The sequence below is a fragment of the Triticum urartu genome, chromosome 4A (assembly GCF_056163025.1).
Source record: "Triticum urartu cultivar PI428250 chromosome 4A, HENAU_Tu73, whole genome shotgun sequence".
Taxonomy (NCBI): domain Eukaryota; kingdom Viridiplantae; phylum Streptophyta; class Magnoliopsida; order Poales; family Poaceae; genus Triticum; species Triticum urartu.
Window position 1 is genome coordinate 456,920,829 of NC_141876.1, and position 24,603 is coordinate 456,945,431.

The window sequence follows — 24,603 nt, forward strand, 5'->3', positions numbered from 1 at the left end:
TCTATCTATTATATAATTAAAACAAGAGTAAAAGAAGCCATCACGTTTGTCCACATGTGTTAATCTTTTTTACGCCGTTGGATTAAGATAATAATGGCTAAGATTTGAAGTTTCTACGTAACATGTAAAAATATATGTACCAGCAGTATTGAACTTATATGTTGTCACGTTATATGCAAAGAACCATAAGACGAGCACGCACGAGAAGGACTACATGGACACGTATTGCTCGAGTCCAATGCAATCACGCATGAATTGATGCATGTCCGAATTGGAAAGAAAAAACAAAAATAAAAAATAAGGCTATTTTTAAGTTCAAAAATAAAGCTCTTACACGTATCCGAGAGCAATATAGCAGGTGTACCTACCGATTCCAAAAGCCACACGTTTGCATGCATCGAACACATGGACAATATGGACTAGCAATTGGAAAAAAGAAAGAATTGTCTGTCTGATAAAGATACATGCAATCTAGCTGGTCTCTTCTCTCACACGTTCCATCTCTTCTTCTCTGAAGCAGGTTCCACGTCCCTTGCCACACACGTTTTATAGAGAAGATCAATTTCTAGGGTTTCCAATTTCCTAGCGCTATAGCCGTCACTTCTAATCCTTCCTTCCCCGTCGTCTGCGAGGCACCAGCTGAAGCGCTCGATCCACCTAGGAGAAGAAGAGTAGGGCAGGTTTAAATCAGCAGCATGAGGGATAAGGTAGCCATAATAACTAAGGTGACAAATTGAGGAGCAGGACGGAGCGATAGGGAGGCACATATTGCTTCTTCGGCCTTCGTCCACTTCTTCGCCTTGCACATGCATATCTCCCAGCACCGCTGCCTCCAAGCAAGGATGCATGTAACCACGGTCCAGCGGCAGCAACTTAGGTCCAAGACACATCCGCCTACAAGAAACCACAGCTGACGGCTATGTGATGCTCGAACTCCGACTCATCTTTGGATCATCAGTTCTCAGGTTTGTTCATCTTCTGCGTACCTCAATTTCGTGGCTTCTGGAACAAACAGATATGCGTAGTTGAGATGTTAGATTCTCCACGGAAGTGGTTAGAGCCTTAGACTAATGATGTGATGAATGACCTTTCAAAGCTACCTCTACTCTGATCGGATTTATACATCAAGGTTAATCTTATTTGCAAAGTTATAAAAAATTATTTACATGATCTTTACAACAAAAATGCGTCACTGTGTATGAAAGAAAAAATATTTATGGAATTGTACAGAATTTATTTACATATTCATCATAGCAAATATGTGTCATTCTGCTTCAAACAAGTCGATGTTGAATTGAGCTGATAATACATGACCACTGTTGCACTTACAGGAGGAACTCAACAATATTTTTAATAGCGGAAGGAGGAAGTCAACAATTATGAGAAAACTGTAGTAAGTTTCCAATTCGGCAACTTTTTGATTGACCACCTTATATGACATGCACTTTTTCTGATAATTGTTCCATTCAATTTTTTTAACAGTTGTACATTATACTAAGATTCATGTTGTTTCTATTAAAATGATGCTGATTTGAGCTAATAATTTCTAAATGTACATGAGCATGGTAACAAGTACATGGGTAACTCAAAGAACTGTGGTATAAGTTTCTAAATCAACAACTTCTTGATTTGCCAATTGTATATCATGTAGGATCGTGAAGAGTTTTTTGTCGGATTTTGGGTTCCGGCAGACCTTTGAGGTTCGAACACTAGGGTGCGCGCGGAGATTTCACCTCCTGCCTACCTGCACTCCTCCGCCTTGCTAGGATCTAAACTAAGGAAAGAACAACACAAGAGACGCAGGGTTTATACTGGTTCGGGCCACCGTTGTGGTGTAATACCCTACTCCAGTGCGTGGTGTGGTGAATTGCCTCTTAGGCTGATGATGATGAACAATACAAGGAAGAACAGCCTCCCGAAGGTATGTTCTTGGCTGGGGCAATGAACTGCTGGGAGGAGTTCAGTCGCCTTTCTCTCTCTCTCTCTTTCTGATCGAAACCCCTCTCTTTCCTTCCAACCTCTCAGCCCCCTTTGCTCTGTGGGTGGTTGGTCCTATTTATAGAGGCCCTGATCCTCTTCCCAAATATCGAGCGGGAAGGGAGCCAACAATGGCGGGCTAATTTGAAGGGGGACAGCCAGTATCAACTATCTTGACAAAAGTAGTCTTCGCCTACCCAAAGCTTTGGTGATGACGCCGTCTTGGGCTCCATGGTGACCTCCATCTCGTAGTCCTCCTGGTCTTGGTCTCGTTGCACCGAAATGGCAACCTTTGCCTGATGCCTCGGTACTCCGCGGCTGCGCTTGCCCCCTTTGCATCAAAGAGGAAGGGAGGACACTGCGCGGGCTGGCACCCGCCTAGCGCCCCCGGTCGTCATGGCTTGCGTCACGGGCACCTCGTGAGGTACCCCGCCTTGATCTCTCCGCCTTCTCGTGAGCCAGCCTGATGAGGCCGCGCCTGAGGAAGCTCCGCGTCGTCCGCCCCGCGAGGCTTGGCCCCTCGCGAGGGTCTTGGGTTTGTGTTGATAAAGATGGGCTGCGCTGGGCCCCCTTTGAGCCACGCCGCAGGCCGCAGGCAGGCAAGTCTGGAGACCCCCGTTACCAGAACGCCGACAGTAGCCCCCGGGCCCAAGGCGCGCCCGGACTTGGCCGTGCAGGGAGGCGAAAGGGCAAGAGTGAAGCGCCACGGGCCCTAACAGCCTGCGGCCTTGGGCGCCGCGTGGCGGTTGATTGGACGTGGGCGCCTCCACTTCCCCATGGCGCCTCGGCAACTGCACGGATTGGACAAGTCCCTGCATGCAAAGCGGGTCATAATTACCTGCGATCATGGGGGCCGTTGGTTGGCCATCGCCAGCTATAAGTATGGACCGGCGCGCGCCCTTCCAGTCCATCCCACCTTGCTTCTCCTTTTTCTTCATGGCCCCGTCGAGGAGGTTCTCGGCCGCAGAGAAGGAGAAGGTTCGCCAGGTTGAGCCCGCCTCTACCCCACCCAAGCGCGGCCGAGGGCGCCCTCGCAAACATCCTGTGGCCACCACGGTGGCTCCCCGCGGCCGTGGAGGCGATCTTCAGCACAGCGACGGGCGGATTGCTGCGGCCGGGGGGCGCGCTCCGGCTGCGCGTCCCCCTAGGCCGCGCTTTCACGCTGCTGAAGTGCTGCCGGAGTTCGTCGTGTGGTCGGTGGGGCCGACTAGCACCCGGCTTCCACTTCCTCGCTTCCTTCTTGGCGAGCTCCCGGCCGGCGCCCCGAGCGGCCTCTGGCTCCAAGCCGACGGCTGCTGCAGCCGGGCCTCATGGGTCTCACTGGAGGTTTCTGCGGCCGGGAGCCTGTCCCTGGCCCGCGGTTGGCAGACGTTTGCCCGCATGCGTGGCCTGAGCCGTCGGTGCACCCTACACTTCAAGTTCGACGGCGATGCCACCCTCTACGTGAGGGTGTTTGGGGAAGATGGTCGCCGCGCAGGGTGTTGCCCCGAGGGTGACGACCGCGGCTGGGAACCCAGCTCTGGCGATGATGGAGAGGGCAGCGCTCGCGCGGCTGGCGGCGCTCAGGGTTCCTCAAGCTTCTCCGGTTCTTCTTCAAGCGGCGACTCTTCTAGCGGTGGCCGCGGTCAGCCTCCATGCCGTCGTATCTGCTTGGGAGGTGGCAACGTGTCCGCCCGCCGTCGCGCCCTGGTGAAGCGCGAGAGGGAGTCCGCCTGAGCTCCGGAGGCAGCTCGGGCCTTCCCTGCGGGCCGGTGTGAGGCGAGCTGCACTAGATTTGTTCTTTCTTTTCCTTTTTCCTGCATAACAAAGACAGTAGTGTGGAGCCCCGCGGGGGCGTGTTTGGGTTATTGCTGTTAATCATCGTTTTGCTTTCGTTATCGTACCTTCCGGCTACGTGCCCGAGCGTGGATAGTTCCCGGCCCCGGCCGTGGGGGGCGACCGACCCAAGCCCTTTGTTTGTGTCGCGGTGCCCGTGGGGCACGGACTGGAGGGGTGCTCCTATAATGGGCCCAGGTCGCGAACTCTTTGAATGACTAGGATATGAACACTCGCGAGGGCGCTCAGCTCCCCCCCTTGCGAGGCCTCGCACAAGAGAAATCGAAGTGAAAAGTCGAAGAACCACAAGCCAAAGACGGCAACAACTTCAATAAAACTTCGAATGAGAAGGAACAAGCCAACTGCGGAAAGCAAATAAAAAGCCGTGTCCGGCACCTAATCTAGTCTTCGACGTCTTCTCACCAGCGTGGAGCTAAGTGCTGCCACTGGGCATGGGAGGGAGCCCCAGGGCCTGAGGCCAGCGCTCCTGAGTCTCCGGGGCGTGTACAGCCCCAACTCATTATTACGTGAGAGTGTCACGGGCGGCGAGCTTCACAGGCGTTGGCCTTCTTCACAGGCTCCGGGCCTTTTCCAAAACGCGATAGCTTCACAGGCATTCGCCTTCTTCACAGGCTCTGGGCCTTTTCCAAAACGCGATAGCTTCACAGGCATTCGCCTTCTTCACAGGCTCTGGACCTTTTTCAAAACGCGATAGCTTCACAGGCATTCGCCTTCTTCACAGGCTCTGGGCCTTTTCCAAAATGCGATAGCTTCACAGGCATTCGCCTTCTTCACAGGCTCTGGACCTTTTTCAAAACGCGATAGCTTCACAGGCATTCGCCTTCTTCGCAGGCTCTGGGCCTTTTCCAAAACGTGATAGCTTCACAGGCATTCGCCTTCTTCACAGGCTCTGGGCCTTTTTAGGGGTAGAACCTCCGGAGGTGCTGGATGTTCCATGCATTCTGGACCGGCACCCCCTCCTGAGTCTCCAAGCGCGCGGAGCCGGGCCTGAAAACATGAACAACTTTGAACCGGCCCTCCCACATGGGAGAGAGCTTGTGCAGCCTCTCCCTGGAGAGAACCCGCCTGAGCACGAGGTCTCCTACCTCGAAAGTTCTGGGGGGGATGTTGCGGCAGTGATATCGTCGCAGTGCTTGTTGGTACCTCGCTGCTCGTAGCGCGGCTTCTCGGCGACGTTCCTTCCCCAGCACGAGGTCCGTCCCCCGCATGGCGTCCTGCTGCGCCTCGTCAAACGCCAGGACCCGTGCGAAGCGACGTCTGACCTTGTGAGGGAGGACCGCTTCGGCTCCGTAGACCAGGAAGAACGGGGTCTCTCCAGTCGGCTTGGTCGCGGTTGCGCGGATGGACCACAACACGGACTGAAGCTCGTCGTACCAACCTCTGCCGCAGGCCTCCAGTTTCTTCTTGAACGTCCTGGTCTTGAGGCCCCTCAGGACCTCCGCGTTGGCTCGCTCGGCCTGGCCATTGCTTCGGGGGTGCGCCACCGAAGCGTAGCATATCTGCGTTCCAAGGTTAGCACAGTATGTTTTGAAGAGGTTACTGGTGAACTGCGAATCATTGTCCGTGATGATGCGATCCGGCACCCCGAACCGGCTCACGATGTCCTTGATGAACTTGACCGTGGAACCCGCGGGAATGGTGCGGACAGCCTCTACTTCAGCCCACTTGGTGAACTTGTCCACGGCGACGTAGAGGTAGCGGTAGCCCCCGAGCGCCCAAGGAAACGGGCCCAAGATGTCCAGCCCCCCAGACTGCGAATGGCCACAAAAGGGGTATAGTCTGCAAGCCTCCTGCTGGCTGATGGATCTGCTTGGCGTGGAACTGGCAGGCCTCACAAGCTTTCACTAGTTCGACGGTGTCATTGAGCGCGGTGGGCCAATAAAACCCACTGCGGAACGCCTTGCCGATGAGGGTCCGTGATGATGAATGATGTCCACAGTCTCCGCCGTGTATATCTTCCAGCAGTTCCTTCCCTTGCTCCCTGGAGATGCAGCGCAGGGATACATCGTTTGGCCGCTTCCGGTAGAGCTCTCCATCCTTGATGCTGTATGCCGTGGCCTGGCATGCCACTCGCTCTGCTTCCTCCTCCTTCTCCGGCAGAGTCCCTTGCGTTAGGTAACTCCGGAGCTCCGCGATCCAACATCCCTCCTGAGGTTCCATCGTCAGGAGCAGGCGTGCTCCTGAGGCCGGGCCACAGGCCGGAGCCCCTGAGGCAGGTGGCTGGGGGAGCTCCTCCCGGGGCTGAGCCGTGTTCGATAATGACAGCAGGGCTGACGGCTTGAAGAGCCGCTCCTCGAAAACGCCAGGCTCCTGAGGTAACCGCCTGGACGCCCGTTTGGCGATGTCGTCGGCCTCCTGATTGGTGCCACGGGGCACATGCTGCAATTCCAACCCCCAGAACTGCTTCTCCATCTTGCGGACCTCCGCTAGGTAGGCTTCCATGTGCTCATCCTTCGGCTCGTACACATTGTTGGAGAAATTGACAAGGAGCTGCGAATCGCCCTTGATGGTGAGGCGTTTCACCCCCAGGGCAGCCGCGGCCTTCAAGCCTGCTGTTAAACCTTCATACTCCGCTATGTTGTTGGAGACCTTTTCACCTTGCTGGAAACAGAGCTGCACGGCGTAATAGAGCTTGTCCTGAGCGGGCGATATAAGCACCGCCCCAGCCCCAGCACCATGCCTGGAGAACGCCCCATCGAAGTACATGACCCAGCCTTCTGGCGCCTCGCTTCCCGGGGACAGGGACCGATCCTCGTTGGCCTTGAGGCCTGGTGCCTTCGTCCATTCTGCCACAAAATCCGCCAACGCTGCTCCCTTGATGACTCTAGTCGTGCTGAATTCGAACTGAAACGCTTGCAGTTCTATGTTCCACTCAGCGACCCTTCCAGCTGAATTAGGGCTCCTGAGCACTCTCTCCAGGGGGTATGACGAGACGACCTTGATAGGGTGACCCTGAAAATAGTGCCGCAGCTTGCGCGAGGCCACCAATAGCGTGAGGAGTTTCTGAGGCATAGGGTACCGTGCCCTTGCATCCCGCAACACCGTGCTGACGAAGTACACTGGGTGCTCAACGAGGTGGAGTGCGTCAGTGCTGGTGGCTCCCTTCGGAGACCATGGCGCCTCTTGAGGCAATGAGGCCTCCTAAGACTGGCCATCTGGAAGAGGGGCCTCTTCCGCCTCCGGTGCGCCCCTCTGCGGCGGCTGATCCTCCTCAGCCGCGGTGGCAGTTTTTGTAGGCCTTCCTTGTCCCTGTTCGGCCTTGTCCCGAGCTGCTGCCGCGGTTTTGATTCGGCGCTCCTCTCTGACTGCCACCAAGGCTGCGCTGGTGGAGTAGGGAGTGGCAGCGAGGTAAAGCACCAGGGGCTCTTGAGGGTGCGGAGCCACCATGACCGGTGGGCTGGTCAGGTATCTCTTGAGATCCTGGAACGCCTTGTCGGCCTCTTCAGTCCACTCGGAGGGCCCCTTTTTCTTCATTAGCTGGAAGAAGGGCAGTGCTCGTTCCCCCAACTTGGAGATGAAGCGCCCTAGCGCGGTCACGCGCCCCGTGAGCTTCTGCATTTCTCTGAGGGGTCTTTGGCGGGCTCATGTCTTCCACCGCCTTGACCTTCTCTGGGTTAGCCTCGATGCCTCGGTGGGACATGAGGAAACCCAAGAGCTTGCCCGAGGGGACTCCGAACGCACACTTCTCTGGGTTGAGCCGTAGGTTCACTGCGTTGAGGCTCGCGAAGGTTTCCTCCAAGTCTTGTATCAAGGTCCTGGCCTCCCGAGACTTTACCACAATGTCGTCGACGTAAGCTTCAACATTCTTCCCGAGCTACGGGCCCAAGGTGATGTGCATCAGCCGCTGGAAGGTCGCCCCTGTGTTACGCAGCCCGAATGGCATGCATGTGTAGCAGTACACCCCACACGGGGTTAGGAAGGCTGTCTTCTCGACGTCTTCTACCGCCATCTTGATCTGGTGACACCCAGAGAAGGCATCCAAAAAGCATAACAGGTCGCATTCCGCAATGGAATCGACGATCTGGTCGATGCGGGGAAGCGGGAACGGATCTTGCGGGCATGCTTTGTTGAGGTTGGTGAAGTCGACACACATGCGCTCCTTCCCTCCCTTCTTTGGCACAACGACAGGGTTGGCCAACCAATCCGGATATCAGACCTCGCGAATGACCCCAGCGGCTTCTAATTTGCGGGTCTCTTGGACGATGAAGGCCTGCTTTTCTGTGGACTGCCGTTGGGCTTTCTGCTTCACAGGGCGCACGTTGGGGCACACGTTGAGGTGATGCTCGATTACACTTCTGGGGATCCCTGCCAACTGGTCAGGCTCCCAAGCGAATACCTTCTTGTTTGCGCGCAGGAACCCGACCAGGGCCTTCTCCTGCTCGGGTTTGAGGTGGGCGCCTATGGTGAAAGTGGCGTTGGTGGATCCGTCCTCATCGACGGGTATCTGCTTGGTTTCTGCCTTGTCTTGGGTGAACAACGGTTTCTTCTTGGCGGGTGCAGCCCCTTGGGCCCGGGGGTCTCCAAGTCGGCGGGCTACGCCGACGCCGCTGTCTTGAAGGCGAGCTTAAGCACCCGCAGCGCGTCCCCGGTGTCCCCGTGCACAGTGAGAACACCGCTGCTCCCGGGCATCTTCATGAGGTTGTACGCCGGGTGCGTCGCGGCCATGAACTGGGCCAGCGCTAGGTAGCCGAGGATGGCGTTGTAGGGGAGGCCGATGGGGGCGATGTCGAAGTCGACCAGCTCCGTGCGGAAGTTGTCGTAGGTGCCGAAGGTCACTGGGAGCCGGATCTGTCCCAAGGAGCTGGACGACGTGCCCCCAACGCCTGAGAAGGGCCGGCTGGGTTGCAGCCGTTCCAGGGGTATGCAGAGGAGGTTGAAGGCCTCGACCGAGAGCATGTTGAGGCCCGCGCCGCCATCAATGAGGGTTCTGGTGACGGCCACCTGGCAGATGGTGGGGGTGCACAGCATGGGGAGCGCACCCGAGCAGGCCGAGTTGGAGGGGTGGTCCTCCGAGCTGAAGGTCAGGCCGGCCTCGGGCGCCACCCGGTCCAGGGGAGCCCCCTGCCGCGTGGAAGCGGCGCTGACCCGACGGATGAATGGCTTGACGTGGTGACTTGTAGGCGGCGCCTGCGAGCCGCCCAAGAGGGCCGCGACGACCGGGGGTGTTGGTGCAGCGCGATGGGCGGGGGAGAGGTTGCGGGGCTCCATGGGCGCGCGGAGCGCGCGGGACGAAGAACCAGCTGGGGTGAGCGAGGGAGTTGCGGTGCGGCCGTCTTGCCGCATGGACGAATGCTGGGACGATGCTTGTTGCTCGTCCCCCGCCAGGCTGGTGGCGGCGTTGACGGCAGGTGACGGGGAACGGCGAGGACGCCCGCCGACAGGGGCTGTCTGGGCGACGCGGGAAGCGAGCGCGGCCCGGCGCTCGGCGCGGGCCCGACGAGCGTCAGTCATGGGCGTGATGGTCGGAGGAGAACGGGGTGGTGGAAGACGAATCCCGACGCACCCCTACCTGGCGCGCCAAATGTCGGATTCCGGGTTCCGGCAGACCCTTGAGGTTCGAACACTGGGGTGCGTGCGGAGATTTCGCCTCCTGCCTACCTGCACTCCTCCGCCTTGCTAGGATCTAAACTAAGGAAAGAACAACACAAGAGACGCAGGGTTTATACTGGTTCGGGCCACCGTTGTGGTGTAATACCCTACTCCAGTGCGTGGTGTGGTGGATTGCCTCTTGGGCTGATGATGATGAACAATATAAGGAAGAACAGCCTCGCGAGGGTCTGTTCTTGACTGGGACGATGAACTGCTGGGAGGAGTTCAGTCGCCTTTCTCTCTCTCCCTTTCTGATCGAAACCCCTCTCTTTCCTTCCAACCTCTCATCCCCCTTTGCTCTGTGGGTGGTTGTTTCTATTTATAGAGGCCCTGGTCCTCTTCCCAAATATCGAGCGGGAAGGGAGCCAACAATGGCGGGCTAATTTGAAGGGGGACAGCCAGTATCAACTATCTTGACAAAAGTAGTCTTTGCCTGCGCAAAGCTCTGGTGATGACGCTGTCTTGGACTCCACGATGACCTCCGTCTCGTAGTCCTCCTAGTCTTGGTCTCGTTGCACCGAAATGGCAACCTTTGCCTGATGCCTCGGTACTCCACGGCTGCTCTTGCCCCCTTTTCACCAAAGAGGAAGGGAGGACACTGCGCGGGCTGGCACCCGCCTGGCGCCCCCGGTCGTCATGGCTTGCATCACGGGCACCTCGTGAGGTACCCCGCCTTGAACTCTCCGCCTCCTCGTGAGCCAGCCTGACGAGGTCGCGCCTGAGGAAACTCCGCGTCGTCCGCCCCGCGAGGCTTGGCCCCTCGCGAGAATCTTGGGTTTGTGTTGGTGAAGATGGGCCGCGCTGGCCCCCCTTTGAGCCACGCCGCAGGCCGCAGGCAGGCAAGTCTGGGGACCCCCGTTCCCAGAACGCCGACATTTTTAATAGCTATAGGTAATGGCAATAGGCACATGGTCAATGATTTCAGAAGGTTTTATAAATCGTCCAGTTGACCAATGTTTTAAGATGTCAATGCACATTGGATTTTTGTAATACAATTTTCTTATACTACCATAATGAATACAGTTTTAGACCTATCCTCTAGACATCCATGGTCCTCCCGAAAATATTCACTCTATTCTTAATACATATAGTTAAGGTGCACAGTTTTACAATCTCTAGATGGCCTTCCAGATGTCCAGATGCTCCAAGGAATGTCTTGGTATAGCAGAAAATAAATTGTGCGGCGAGAATATCATAGCTTTCTTATATTTACATGTATGGATAATATTGAAGCATGCATCATGTTTACGTGGTAGCCTCAAATTAGAAAGAATTGAATCAAGGTATACAAGGAAATGTACGCAGCTCCGACTGACATCTTTTTTTCCGGTTCAGTATGTTTTTGTTATATCTTACAAAGTTTTGAGTGACCATGTTCAAATATCATGTGAGCTTGGCTTTCTCATTTGTCCTACATGGTTCGTTACCTTTTATGGTGTGGAGCCGTGTGTAGCAATGGTTTTATTTTCTATGGTTGTTAAATCATCATTATATTATTTCCTACCAATAAAAGCACTAGTGAATAATAGAATCTGAAATGGATATACATACATGAGGTAGAAAAAAATACGTGTATTCTCTAGGATTTACATTGAAGTGAAGTTGTAGTACTGTATTGATGTCCGAGCTTAAGTGATGAGGTACCATAGATCATTGGCTAAGCCAAAATGGCTCGGGTATATAGAAACTACTACATGATATTGTTGTATAAGGCATTTTTTAGGTGCTTATTTTTAGTTTCGCCAGTGGTTGGTGCTTAAGATAGCATAATGCATCGTCTTTTCAAGTTAGCCACAAATTTAGAAGTATTGAAAATGATTCAAAGTATGTACAGAAATGTATGAAGCTCCGACTCACATCCCCTTTATCAGTTCAGTATGCTTAAAAACAGCAACATTGTTCTAAGTGACCATGTTCATGTTACATGTTCGCCTTACACTGGCATTTATCCTATTGTGGTTCTTCCCCTCTTTCTGATATAGTACTATGTAGCAATATGTTTCTTTCTGTGGTTGGTAAATCATCATTCCACATTTTCTACCGATAAGAGCATATGTGGAGAATATAATTTCAAATGCAATCAAATGTGCACATGAGGTATCAAATCATACATGTCTACTATGAGATTTAAATTGCAGGGAAGTTGTCGTACCGAACTGACAAATATGAGGCTTAAGTGATGACGTATTATGCATCATTCTCAACAAAAATGGCTCTGGTATGTATAAACTACTGCACACTACTATTGTATTAAACAGAGATATTGATGCCTTTTTGTTGGTGCTTAACTACTTATTTGTAACTCCACTAGCAGTGGATGCTTAATCTACATTTATCCAACACAATTATATTTTTTGGGTTACTTTTCCAGTCAAGGTAGTGTTGGCTCTCAAGAAATTTTCTCTACAACTTTTGCTAAGAACTTATCTGGTAATTATGTGTTTGTAAATTAGTATTTTGTATTTTTAACTATGAAAAGGTAGAATATTATTTTGACCTGATTGTATTCATTGTATCATTAATTAGGATCCTAGGTGCCACCAATTTCCTATTTCTCTTGGTGGATCTGAGTTTCTCTTTCAACCTCAGAGAGAAATGTATCGATATATGTGGGTTCTAACATAAATAAAATGGTCTTATGGATAGGGTAGAAATACAGTGTGCATAGGATTTTTCAGATGGTATGTAGCCTGACATATTATTCGCGCATTACCTACATGTTATGAACATAATGGCTTTTTGTTTCCCAGTCAAAAAAACATAATGGCTTCTTTCTGTAGTCGTTCTTGCAATGTTTTGTTTCACTTATTAATCTACAAAATTCTATCTACTGCAATGCTAAGCTTCACCTATGTTTTAAGAAGGTGAGGTAATTATTTTTTGTCAGTTACTTCCGTTCTGATATGCAGTCCCGCATCACTAATTCATGAGTGCAACTACTTATGTCTTCTTTTAATTCCATGCAAGCTGGTCTTTGCACGGGTCTTCCAAATTTTATTGGTAGTAATGTTTCTCACTTCGCCACATTTGTCTTTAAGTGGCTGACATATGTATGTGCTTGACTCTTTCTTATAGTTCGCTACATTTTGTTACAGATAGATTTGAATTACTAATTCTGATTTGCATTGTATTTTTAACGCCTCAAACCGTACTCCTTATTTGTGCACCCATTGGTGATCAATTGTATCGCCACTCTACTTTTCCACAGGATGAGACAAATGAAGCAATTCTCTCAGATGCTTGCGAAGGTTATATTTAGCTTCGGGTAACTTCAGTTGGATATTCCATGTTGTTCATGTTGTCTGAGAACAATATCTATAAGACATTCATATAACATCTATATCTGATTAAGTTACGTATTTTAAGCAGATCGGCCTTTCAAATTCTAGAATGTAACAGTTCAGCTTATGATCAGTGGCGGATCTAGGATTTGAAAGCAGAGTGGTCCTCCTAAAAAAATTGACAACAAATATGACATTGTGAACGTTCTAACTAACTACCAATACCACGGAAATAGATCGATATGGTCTTACAAGCATACTAAAATTGTCAATTAAGTCTCAGTTTTGATAGAAGACTTAGAGGCATTCTAACTAATTTACTTTCTATCAATTATAAATTCATAATAACATAATTCAACGCAAATTATGTACTGCACGGTGGGTAGTACATGGAAGAGCAAACACTAGAATCAAAACTTGGTAATCGCCAAATGGGTAGTGGATGAGCTGAACTGGTACCTCAAATCAACACAGATAGTTGCTGGCTGGCTGCTGCCTCTTGGCCGAGCGCCGATGTGCGGATTGGGCGGCGGGTACACAGTTTCAGTGGCGCGGCCGCCACCGAGCCCCAAACACCGAGCGGACTGGACGGACAGCCTGTGTTCCTGGGCGCCCAACGATCGGCTACATAGGCGGGGACGGGAGCGACGAGCGAGCGAGACGGCGAAATCGGGAGGTCGTGAAGGGAAGCGAGCGGCTGGCTCGATGCGTCCATGACTGGATCTGGAACTCTGGATGTGTCTCGGCGGCTAGGGGCAATCCTGGCTGCGTGAATTTTTTTCTCAGCCTGGGCAGAGGGGCCAGGAATAGCTATTGGGCTTTTATTTTATTTTATTTTATTTTCCTGGCCCATATTGAATCAGATAGGCTGGTCCAAAATTCTAGGGTGGGCCTCTAATACACAAGAAATCATCCACGGATTGAATTAGGATACTAGGATAAGTAAAAGAAAAGTCAAGGTGTGTTCAAAAAGGAAAAAGGGAACATAATCCAAGCAACCACAAATCATCCACGGAATGAATTTGGAAAGTAGGATACGTAAAAAATCTAGACGTGTTGGAAAAGGAAAGAGAAAACGGAAACAAAGCAACCATGATATTCAATAACTCACGGGAGATTCCCCGCAAAAGCTAACCCACGATAGTTAATGGTAATGCATGCATCCTTTTCCTAGGTACGCCAAGCTCTGCCTTATCACGACCAGTAGCAAGATCGCTATTTTTCTCTCAAAACTATGAGCAGAATTGCTTCAGTCTTCCCGCAAAAAATGTAAAAAAATTTGCTTCAGTCCAAGTACCTCTCGGCCCCATGGGAGAAGGAGGGCTATGGCGTCCTACCTCTCGGCTCTCAGTGGCAACCCGCTAGCCTGAACGGGCGAAAGATGGTATATGCATCTTCATCGTTTTTCCATGTACACCACTGCCCCAACACGAGCAGTAAGAGACTCGATATTTTTCTCAAACTAGAAATAAATATGAAAACAAATATGCACTTTGTATAACAATGGAATTACATTACTATATACATATTGCTATAACTAAATTAGTTATATTATACTTCTATATTTAACTGATTTATACTCTACTAAGTTAACAACACAAGTCACCTCTAATGCATACATAGCATCAGTATGGCATTCTTAGATCATATGTTTAAATTTTAAAGTAGTTTTTTCATGAACCAAAACTAAACTTCGAATTCCTATTGCACAAAAAAATTTAGTAATGTTTTATCATGCCTTACAAATGAGTTAAAATTTAATTTAGTATACTCCACAAGAAAAGTTGAATAACACTGAAAGTATAACATTATAATATACTCATTATATTTAAATGAAAGTCTAGCCGCGCAAATGCGCGGGTAACCCTGCTAGTTTTAATTAAGTCAAATGTCAAGTTCTCTACAACCGGATATTAACAAATTCCCATCTGCGACATAACCGCGGGCACGGCTCTCGAAAATTTATACCCTGCAGGGGTGTCCCAACTTAGCCCATCACAAGCTCTCACGGTCAACGAAGGATATTCCTTCTCCCGGAAAGACCCGATCAGTCTCGGAATCCCGGTTACAAGACATTTCGACAATGGTAAAACAAGACCAGTGTAACACCCACGATGCAGCTATATCTCCCACATGCCGGGGCACGACTTAGAGGCATAGCCGCATGGTAGTTTTGTCGCAAGAGGGGCAATCTTCACACAATCCCATGTACTGAATAAGAAAGGGATAAAGAGTTGGCTTAAAATCACCACTTGACACAACTAACAAGTGAAACATACATCATCCAGAGTACAATCAAGGTCCGACTACGGAAACAAAATAAAAGGGGCATTAATGGATATAGCATAACCACATGTTCAAAACATCCTTAGTGAAGTATCTCAAAATAAGCATGGATCTCATGGTAGCATCAAGTTTACATGACATCAAAATAACAGCAGGAAAAAGACTTGGCAAAAACCAGTCCCTGAAAATAGCAACATCACGGAGTCTAGTTTGCATGCTTGTGCTAGTCACCACATAGATCACAAAAATACAAAACTTGCACCCCTGTAAATATGGCATGTTTTAGTTCAAAACACATGTAGACCTCAGGCTCAAAGGATGCACATATCAAATGCAACAAAAATGACAAATGACCATGATCTGATAAGTATCAGGAGTTAACATTTTATAGCACTCTTGCAATAATGAAAATGGCATCATAATTGACAGCAACATGCATGGAAATGCTGCTATCATGAAGAGCTTAACGAGACGAACATTTCGACATATCATAAGCATGATTTGCAGCCATGGTCACCGAGATATGACATGTAGAAGGAGGCTTGAAAATGTTAGGGACTGGAAAAGAATTGGTGGAAAATTATACCCTATGGACGAAAACTGGACGGAGCCGAGCGGGATAGCGGGATGCGGGACGAGGCTCGTGTTTGGTACGTCGACGTGGTGGATCTGATCCATCTTCCATGGATCCGGTGACGAGGATTCCGGCGACTCCGACGAGGGTGCGGAAGCCAAGGTGGCCTCGGGGACGAGCGGATCCGGTGGTACCTAGCCGGATCCGCGTGAGGGCATGGAGCGGGGAGGCGAAGGCCAAAAGAGGTGGCTGGAGCAGCTGCCTTGGGCGCACGCGGTGAAGTCCGGTGGCGGGGCGGCGCACGGTCGCCGGAGTGAGGCCGCGGGGCGGCACCGGTGACGTGGAGGTGAAGGGGCCGGGCGGCGTCGGGCGCGGGACGGCGCTCTCGGGATCGGGTGGCAGAGCAGCGCGCTTCACGGTGGTGGCGGGGCGGCGCATGCAGCGGAGCAGGGCGGCGACCGGAGCGGGCGGCGGTGTTCCGGCCGCCGAAGATGGGTGCGGACGGCGAACACCGGCGAGGAGGCGGGGCGCTGGGCGACGGGGCAGGCGCGGGCCGGCGGCGCGACCGGATGGGCTCGGGCGGGCTGCGCCCGGGCTTCGCGGGCCGCGGTGGCGCGCAGTGGCCGACGGGCCACGTGGCACGACGTGAGTGGAGGAGGGAGGCGCTAGAGGTGAGGTGGTGGCGCGTGATTGGTCCGGGAGACGTGGCTGTAGGCGGCGGACGTGTCCGGCGCGGCGCGGATACGTCCGGATGCGCGGTGGAGGAGTGGATCTAGGGTTTCATCTGTGATTTTTCGGGGAGGGACACATATTTATAGGTAGAAGGAGATATGGGTGTCCAAATGAGGTGTGATTTTCGCGCACACGATCGTGATCCGACGACAAAGAATATGGAGGTGGTTTAGATGGGTTATTGGGCTGTTTTGGAGGGGTGTTGGGCTGCAACACAAAGAGGCTTTTGCGGTTACCCGGTTAACCGTTCGGGCACCAAACGGCCTCCAAATGGAACGAAATTTGACAGGCGGTCTACCGGTGGTGTACCAAGGCCACTTGACAAATCTTGACCTATTCTGAGAATGTTTTTCTCCCGCACACGAAGAGACAAGAGGGGTGTGACGGGTGCATGTGGGAGTGTCGAATTGTGAAACAGACAATGGGGAAAATGCTCGGATGCATGAGGCGAACACGAATGCATATGCGATGCTCATGATGACATGATATGAAATGCAAAACGAAAACAAAACCCAACCACGAAGGGAATATCATATCACGTGGCCGAAAATGGCAAGAGTCGGAGTTACAAATATGGAATGTTGTATCGGGGTGTTACAACCAACAAGACCGCCCAATGTGCCGACAAATCCCGATAGGAGTCGCACGTATCTCGTTCTCAGGGCACACCGGATGGGCAAGACATCGGTTTGGCTGAGACCCTGGTTGCCTAGGGGGCGCCGGACATTGCCCAGTTCGGACCAGCACTCAAAGGAACACTGGCCCGGGGGGTTGAATAAAGATGATCCTCGGGTTAATTACTCCCTAGGCAAAATTTTAGGTTGTTATTAGGCAAATGTTAAAACCAGGGTTGGGCCTTGCTGGAGGAGTTTTATTCAAAACGAACTGGTAAGGGGGTCCCATAACCCCAACTGCGTAAGGAACTAGGGTGGCAAGAGTGGAACAAAACGCCAAGCAAAAGTCCTAGACTTCCACCCTTTACAAGTATATAGATGCATTAATTAAATAACAGATATTGTGATATCCCAACATATCCATGTTCCAACATGGAACAACCTGCAAGGCACCTGCAACTAGCAACGCTATAAGAGGGGCTGGGCAAAATCGGTAACATAACAAAACAGCGGTTTGCTAGGAAGGTGGGTTAGAGGCTTGACATGGCAATATGGGAGGCATGATAAACAAGTGGTAGGTAGTGCGACATAGCGATAGAGAGAACAACTAGCAAGCAAAGATAGAAGTGATATCAAGGGTAATGATCATCTTGCCTGCAAAGTTCTCAGGGTTGTCGAAAGCCTGCTCCTCATAAACGTACTCGACATGATCCTCATTCACGAACTCGTCTCCCGGCTCTACCCAAAGCAAGAACACAAGAAACGGAACAACAATCAATCACGGTGCAATGCACAAGCAACATGATGCAGGACATGGCACGAAATGCAAGGTATGATGTGCAATGCATATGGGTACTCCTGAAGGGAAAAGATGTTCAAGGCATCAACTTGGCAAACCAAGCATGCCGCTGGAAAGATGGAGTGATTTCGGTCGAAGTCGATATAAGTATCGCTGGAAATGGATGCACGGTTTGCAAATGACGAGCAAAACGAGAACGATGCAAATCTGCGCTTAACAGCATCATAGCACTTAAGATGCAACAAGAAACTATGCTACAACACTCCAACATAGCAACAAAGCACATGACAGTAAAGTACAGGTGAAGCTCTACAAATTATGAACACTGAGCTCCTGCTAGAACTCACTAGAACAAGCCTAAAAAAGCATGGCAAAAATGCAAATGATAATAGCTTCACAGACTTGGTGAAAATACTAAACATGTCATAAACAGCATGAGGTAGCAATGTTTAGAGCTGGCAAAGAACATGCTACAGGAACATATCATCGCAAACAATGGCATGGCATGCTAGTACTAAAGACAAAGAACAAAACTCCCTTACTGAACTTTAGCCAAAGATGCACAGAAAATGAGGTAGCGCCCATGCAAACATGGCAAGTGATGTGATCAGTTTCAGACTTAGAAGAAAAACATAGCATGTCAGAAACAGATTCATGATATCAACTTTGCAAGCTCATGCCACTCACCATAAAGCATTTCATGACATAACAAGGTAACCAACAGTAAGTAGACACATTTGTGAAGCTAAAAATGGCAAGAGCAAGTTCATAGGGTGCATGGATCACTAGCAAAACACATGGCAAAAATGAACTTCATGTTAACATCTGCCAGCAACAATATTTAGCAAAAGTAGAGCATGGTAATGACAATCTAGATTACTCCATAATTACAACCAGAGGCATGAATGGATAGAGAATCACCATATCTTCAAAACACTCTTAATGAACTACCTCAAAATATGCATGGATCTACTTGTGGTCACAAGACAACATAGCAACATAATGTGACAGGAAAAGACTTAGCAAAATTACCGAGTGTCTGAAATCAGCAACATCATGTAGCCTACTGTACATGCATGTGCTAGTCACCACAGATCTCATAAAAATACAAGGCTTGCACCACTATAAATATGGCATGGAGGAGCTCCTAAAACATGTAGACATGATGCTCATAGGATGCACACCTAAAATGCAATGAAAATGACAAATCAGCAAGTTATGTTGAATTCCAGCAGACAACATCATATAACACTTTTGCAACGAAGATTAGGGCATCAATATGGACATTAACATGCATGAAAATGACACTAACATGAAGAGCATCAGGAGCCGAACATTTGGATATATCATATGCGCAAATCAAAGCTATATGCATGAAGATATGACCGGTCAAAGAGGGGAACATAATGTGAGAATTTCGGGACTTGGGAGAGAAAAACACCTGCGAGATCTAGGGTTCGCACGGTTCTCGAGGTTGGTCGATGCGGTCATCGAAGATGTGGCCGGTGAAGAGTGTGGAGGTCGCCGGAGGTGTCGTGGTGGCCGGACCCGGTCGCCCCGCGGCCGAATCTGAAGAGGGCGACAACAGCGCGGTGGTCGGCGGCGTCGGGCGGTGAGCGCAGGCGGCGAGGCGCATGGTGGCGGCGGCAGCGCTAGGCGGCGACGGGCGGCGGCGCGGGTGATAGCGGGCGGCGAGCGCGGGAGGCGGCGGCCCGAACGATGGGCCTGGGAGGGCCCGCTTCGGGCCGGTGGGCCGGTGCGATGGGTGGCGGCGGTGAGGACAGGTGGAGGCACGCGATTGGTCCGGGCGGCGGCGGCGGCGGACGTGTCCGGCCGACGCGGACGCGTTCGGTGGCGGCGGGAGAGAGTGGACTAGGGTTTTGCCCGGATTTAGAGGAGGGGGATGCATATTTATAGGTAGGGGGAGCTAGGAGAGTCCAAATGAGGTGTGATTTTTGCCCACATGATCGTGATCCAACGACAGAGAGTATGGAGGGGGTTTAGATGGGCTAGTGAGCTGTTTTGGAGGGGTGCTGGGCTGCAAAGAGAGAGGAGCTTTGCGGTTACCCGGTTAACCGTTGGGGTATCAAACGACCTCCAAATGGAACGGAATTTGACAGGTGGCCTACCGGTTATGTACCAATGCCACTCGACAAATCTCGGCCCATTCCGAGAAAGTTTTTCTCCCCCTCACGAAACGAGATCTGAGAGGTGCAACGGGTGCGTGTGGGAGTGTCGGATCGCGAAACAGACAACGGGGAAAAAGATCGGATGCATGAGACGAACATGAGTGCAAACGAACAACTGCCACTCTTCCTGAGTCAAGACCAAGAGGCGAACGAAGTAAGAGGAGAAAAACCCAACTCTGGCGGACGAGAAACACGAAAAACTCCAAATTCCGTTAAGAAATTGAAAACCAGCTACAGAAAGCAAGCAAAAGAACATATGTGTCCCGCACCTAGTCTAGTCTTCTCACCAGCGCGGAGCTAAGTGCTGCCACTAGGACATGAGAGGGAGCCCCCGTGAGGCCCGCGGGCAGCGCTCAGGAGACTCCGAGGCGTGTACAGCCCCACTCATTATTACGTGAGAGTGTCATGAGCGGAGACCTTCACAGGTGAGGGAGTCCTGGACTAAGGGGTCCTCGTGCGTCCGACCTATTAGACATGGGACGGACTGATGGGCTATGAAGATACAAAGACCGAAGACTCTACCTGTGTCCGAATGGGGCTCTCCTTGATGTGGAAGGCAAGCTTGGCATCCGAATATGAAGATTCCTTTCTCTGTAAGCGACCTTATGTAACCCTAGATCCCTCCGGTGTCTATATAAACCAGAGGGTTAGGTCCGTAGATATATATCCTCATAATCATAGTCAGACAGGCTAGACTTTAGGGTTTAGCCATTACGATCTCATGGTAGATCAAGTATTGTAATAATCATATTCATCAAGATCAATCTAGCAGGAAGTAGGGTATTACCTCCATGGAGAGGGCCCAAACCTGGGTAAACATTGTGTCCCTTGTCCCCTGTTACCATCGACCTCAGACGCACAGTTCGGGACCCCCTACCCGAGATCTGCCGGTTTTGACACCGACATTGGTGCTTTCATTTAGAGTTCCACTGTGTCGTCGTCAAAAGGATTGATGGCTCCTTCTACTATATTCAAGGACGCCGTCCAAGGGGAAGTCTACCTCCCTGGACAGATCTTCGTGTTCGGCGGCTTCGCACTGCGGGCCAACTCGCTTGGCCATCTGGAGCAGATCAAAAGCTATGCCCCTGGCCATCAGGTCAGATTTGGAAGCTTGAACTACATCGTGGATATCCGCGGAGATTTGATCTTCGATGGATTCGACACCGCGGCAGCCGCTCCCTGCCACCACGATGAACATGACGTAAATCTGTCATCGGACCATACCCAGGAGATAGTACCTGTAGCTGCTCTGGCCTTAGATCTGGAGCAGATGGCGCCATCTGAGGACGGGAAGCTCAACCCCTCCGCGAAAGTCGCTGACTCAGCAGCGCTGGAGCCGCACACAGACCTAACTTCAAGTGACATCTGTGTCACCAAAACCATGGACTCGTCTCCGGCTAGAGGTTCTGAACCTTGTGCGTCCGCACACCTCGAGCTTGATCGGTCATCGATCGTCGAATTCAGCTCTGCGAACATCTCCCGGCGCTCGCCTTTGGGCGACGTGTTAAACTCATTAAGAGCACTATCCTTAGCGGGGGGGCTCACAGCCGAACTATATCCAGTTTGAACCAGAGGCCGATGACGGAGAATTTCGCTTCCCACCCTGTTGGGGATATAACTATTAGGTATGACCCGCCCAGGAGGGGCCGGGTCATCTCCCTGAAGAATTATCGATTATAAAGCCCAAGGTCGCACGACGGGTCATAGATAGGCTTAGTAGCAGGCCCAGACCCGAAGGCGGCTTAAGGCCCACAAGCATAAACCGCCTTGTATGTAAAACTTGTAAAGTAAGGCATGAAAGATACGTCACCGAGCCGGACACGTTGTATGAGCCGGCCGGGACTCTGTAAGCCGCAGGGCATCGACCCATCTATATAAGGGGACGACCCGGCGGCGGCTTAGGACAAGAAACAACAGATTCGAGAGCCGGTCAAGCGTATTCGCTCCCCGCTCATCGAAACCCTAGCAATTCCACATACAACTGGATTGGGCTTTTACCTTCACCGTAAGGGGCCGAACCAGTATAAACTCCTCGTGTCCTTTGTCCTGATTAACCCCTTTAAGCACTTTGCAAAGCAACACCACCCGACACTTGGGGCTAATGTCTGCCAAAGTAATTCTTAAATGCAGAAATGACTCTTCTAAAAAAAGTCCCAAGTGTTTCACAGGTAACAACGCTTGGCACTTGGGGGCTAATGCATGGTATTCAGAAAGTTTTCCCTCTTGAGCCGAATAACAATATTAGTTTTGACTGGTTCATGAAAGTTATGAAGTTAAGTACCGGCTCATTCATGATGAATTAAGCCGGCCCTTGGGGACTACAGGTGCGAACTTATGCTAATCAGATAAATCCGATTAAACATTTTAAACGGGACTTGGGAAAAATCTAGGTCAGAACATCAACCTATATCACAAGTCTACAAACCATTCAAGTTTATCATAATCAGGAGACTTGGGGGCTGGCAGAGCATATAAACTAATGTAAGCCGGAGAGCATACCTCATATTTTAGTTGTAGCTGTTTGACCATCTCAATTTCAGAGTCACGGCTGGAATGCACGTGACTAAGGTAGCCAGATAGCATGTCACTAATACTCAGGTGAGCATAGTGAGAGATGTCAAACCACACTTTTTGCTTCTCCAAAGCCTCTTGCTTGGCAGAGTGTCTTGCCAGCATAGTTCGATTGCCCGGCTCAACGAATCTACTACCGGTGATTAAAACATGATTGTCATAAGTCTCCGGCGGGTTAGTGAGCTTGACGGTTCAACAGTAGATGGATTAAGAATGGTTTCGTCAACAGATGGCTTAGGAGGATCTGATTGAATGTTGACAGTGGGGTCTTCTAGTGCTTCAGGTTGTCCCGGGGCAGGAGTCGTCAGTGCTGGTTCAACGGCTTTCAGGTCTTCAGTCGGCTTAGCCACCCTGGCCTTCTTGGGCTTTTCTTGAGCACTAAGAAGAATTTGATGAGTCAGTATAACGATACGGACATAAAGATGTAGAAGAAGGATAACTATCTTTACCCAGGGGCAGTCTTGAAAGCCGAAAGTTGAGTTTGTGAAGAGTCACCAGAAGAACGAGAGATCTCCTGCAAAAGTGAAGTCACAGTTAAAAGAGCAAGGAAATAGACTCATTGATAAAGGCAAAGGTCAAAAATGAAAGGAACCTCATTGCCGTAGAATTGTCACGGCAGATGTCCTAGCGAAAGGACTTAGTCGTAGGGCCATCGCAACTAGGAAGCTTAAAGGGGTTAATCGGGACAAAGGACATGAGAGGTTTTATACTAGTTCGGCCCCTTACAATGAAGGTAAAAACCTACGTCTAGTTGTGTTTGGAATTGCTGGGGTTTCGAAGACCAGGGAGCAAATATGCTTGTCCTGGCTTCGAGTTGTTGTCTCCTCTCCTAAGCTGCCACCGGGTCGTCCCCTTTTATACACGGGTTGACGCCTGGCGGCCTACAGAGTCCTGGCCGGCTTACAAAACGTGTCCGGCTCAGTGACTTCTTTTACATGCCTTTCTTTACAAGTCTTTCCTTGCAATGGCGGTTTACAATATTGTGCCTTAAGCCTTTTATAAGTCTTAATAAACTATCGCCTTGAATGTTACTGGGCTTCTTTTGTGACCCGCCATTGGGGCTGACCCGGCCCCTCCTGGGCGGGTCTTACCTGGTACCTATATTCCCAACACTCATTCTGGCATTTCCGAGGAGTTTTTGGTAAGCCGAAGGGCAGCTCATTGTCGTCACTAGTCCGGGTCTGACGGTGGCTCTCATGTTGTTGTTTTTTCAAAACAAAATGAGGATCTAAATAAGCCAAGGGGTGTGAAAACCTTACTTTTCGAGTTACTCGTCGAGGTTTCAGCCTTGGCAAAGGTTCTGAATCGGAGGAAATAATTACCTCTTCTTCTACTGCCTGGTTGGCCCCTGTGTCATCCTGGTAATAATCAGTGTCAATAAGGTTGTTAAAAAGCAGGCCAAGAGAGTCAAGGACTACCTCCAACTTAGAGGCGTCATCCAGGTTGAGGAGATCAGAAGCAGTTGGTTTCTTTTTGGATTTTCTGGTTGTCTTCTTGGCGGCTATTGCGGCGGCTCTAGCTTTGTTGGCAGCCTCATGATCATATTTGGCTTTCCAAAAGTCAGATTTGGCCTGTAGGTAAATAACAGGTTGAAAATCATGCAAGTACTTAACTACTGAAGAAAAAAAGGAGTCAAGGGGATTTACCTCTGGTGCCGGGTTAAGTTTGCAGAAAGGATTCAATCCTACTTTGCTGCAGTCTTCATATTTACCATTGACAAGAGTGGTTGACATCTCAACAATAGCTTCTTCAGTCAGACGAAGGGAGCTATGACGTAATGGATCGTCCGTTCCTCCGGTGTAGTTGCACATCAAATCATATCGGTGACTTAGAGGGATGATCCGCCATGCGATCCAACAGCGGATCAAGTCAACTCCTGTTAAGCCGTTCCCAAGTAAAGCTTGAACCCTTTTGATGGTTGGTTGAAGTTTCTTGCGCTCAGCGGCAGAGAGTTTGTCAGGGAGCGAATATTTAGCGTCAAGACGCTCAACACGATAACCCGACATTGGTTTTTCGTCAGCCGGTGATGTATCTTGGCAATAGAACCAGGTTTGATTCCAGTCCTTGGGATGTCTTGGCAAGACTACTAGAGGAAAAACAACATCCCGTCTGCGCTGAATTGAAATCTCACCAAGTTCTAAAGTGGGGCCGTTGG

At 50.5% G+C, this 24,603-nt stretch overlaps 1 long non-coding RNA gene across 1 annotated transcript; it reads right to left on the reverse strand.

Moving 5' to 3' along the window:
- Positions 1-342: 342 nt before the first annotated feature.
- LOC147976152 (uncharacterized) lies at positions 343-13,411 on the reverse strand. Its single transcript, XR_015602122.1, has 3 exons — positions 13,143-13,411; positions 766-1,002; positions 343-657 (listed from the first exon to the last, which is right to left on the reverse strand). It is a non-coding gene; the product is annotated as an uncharacterized LOC147976152 (long non-coding RNA).
- Between the last annotated feature and the right edge of the window lie 11,192 nt (positions 13,412-24,603).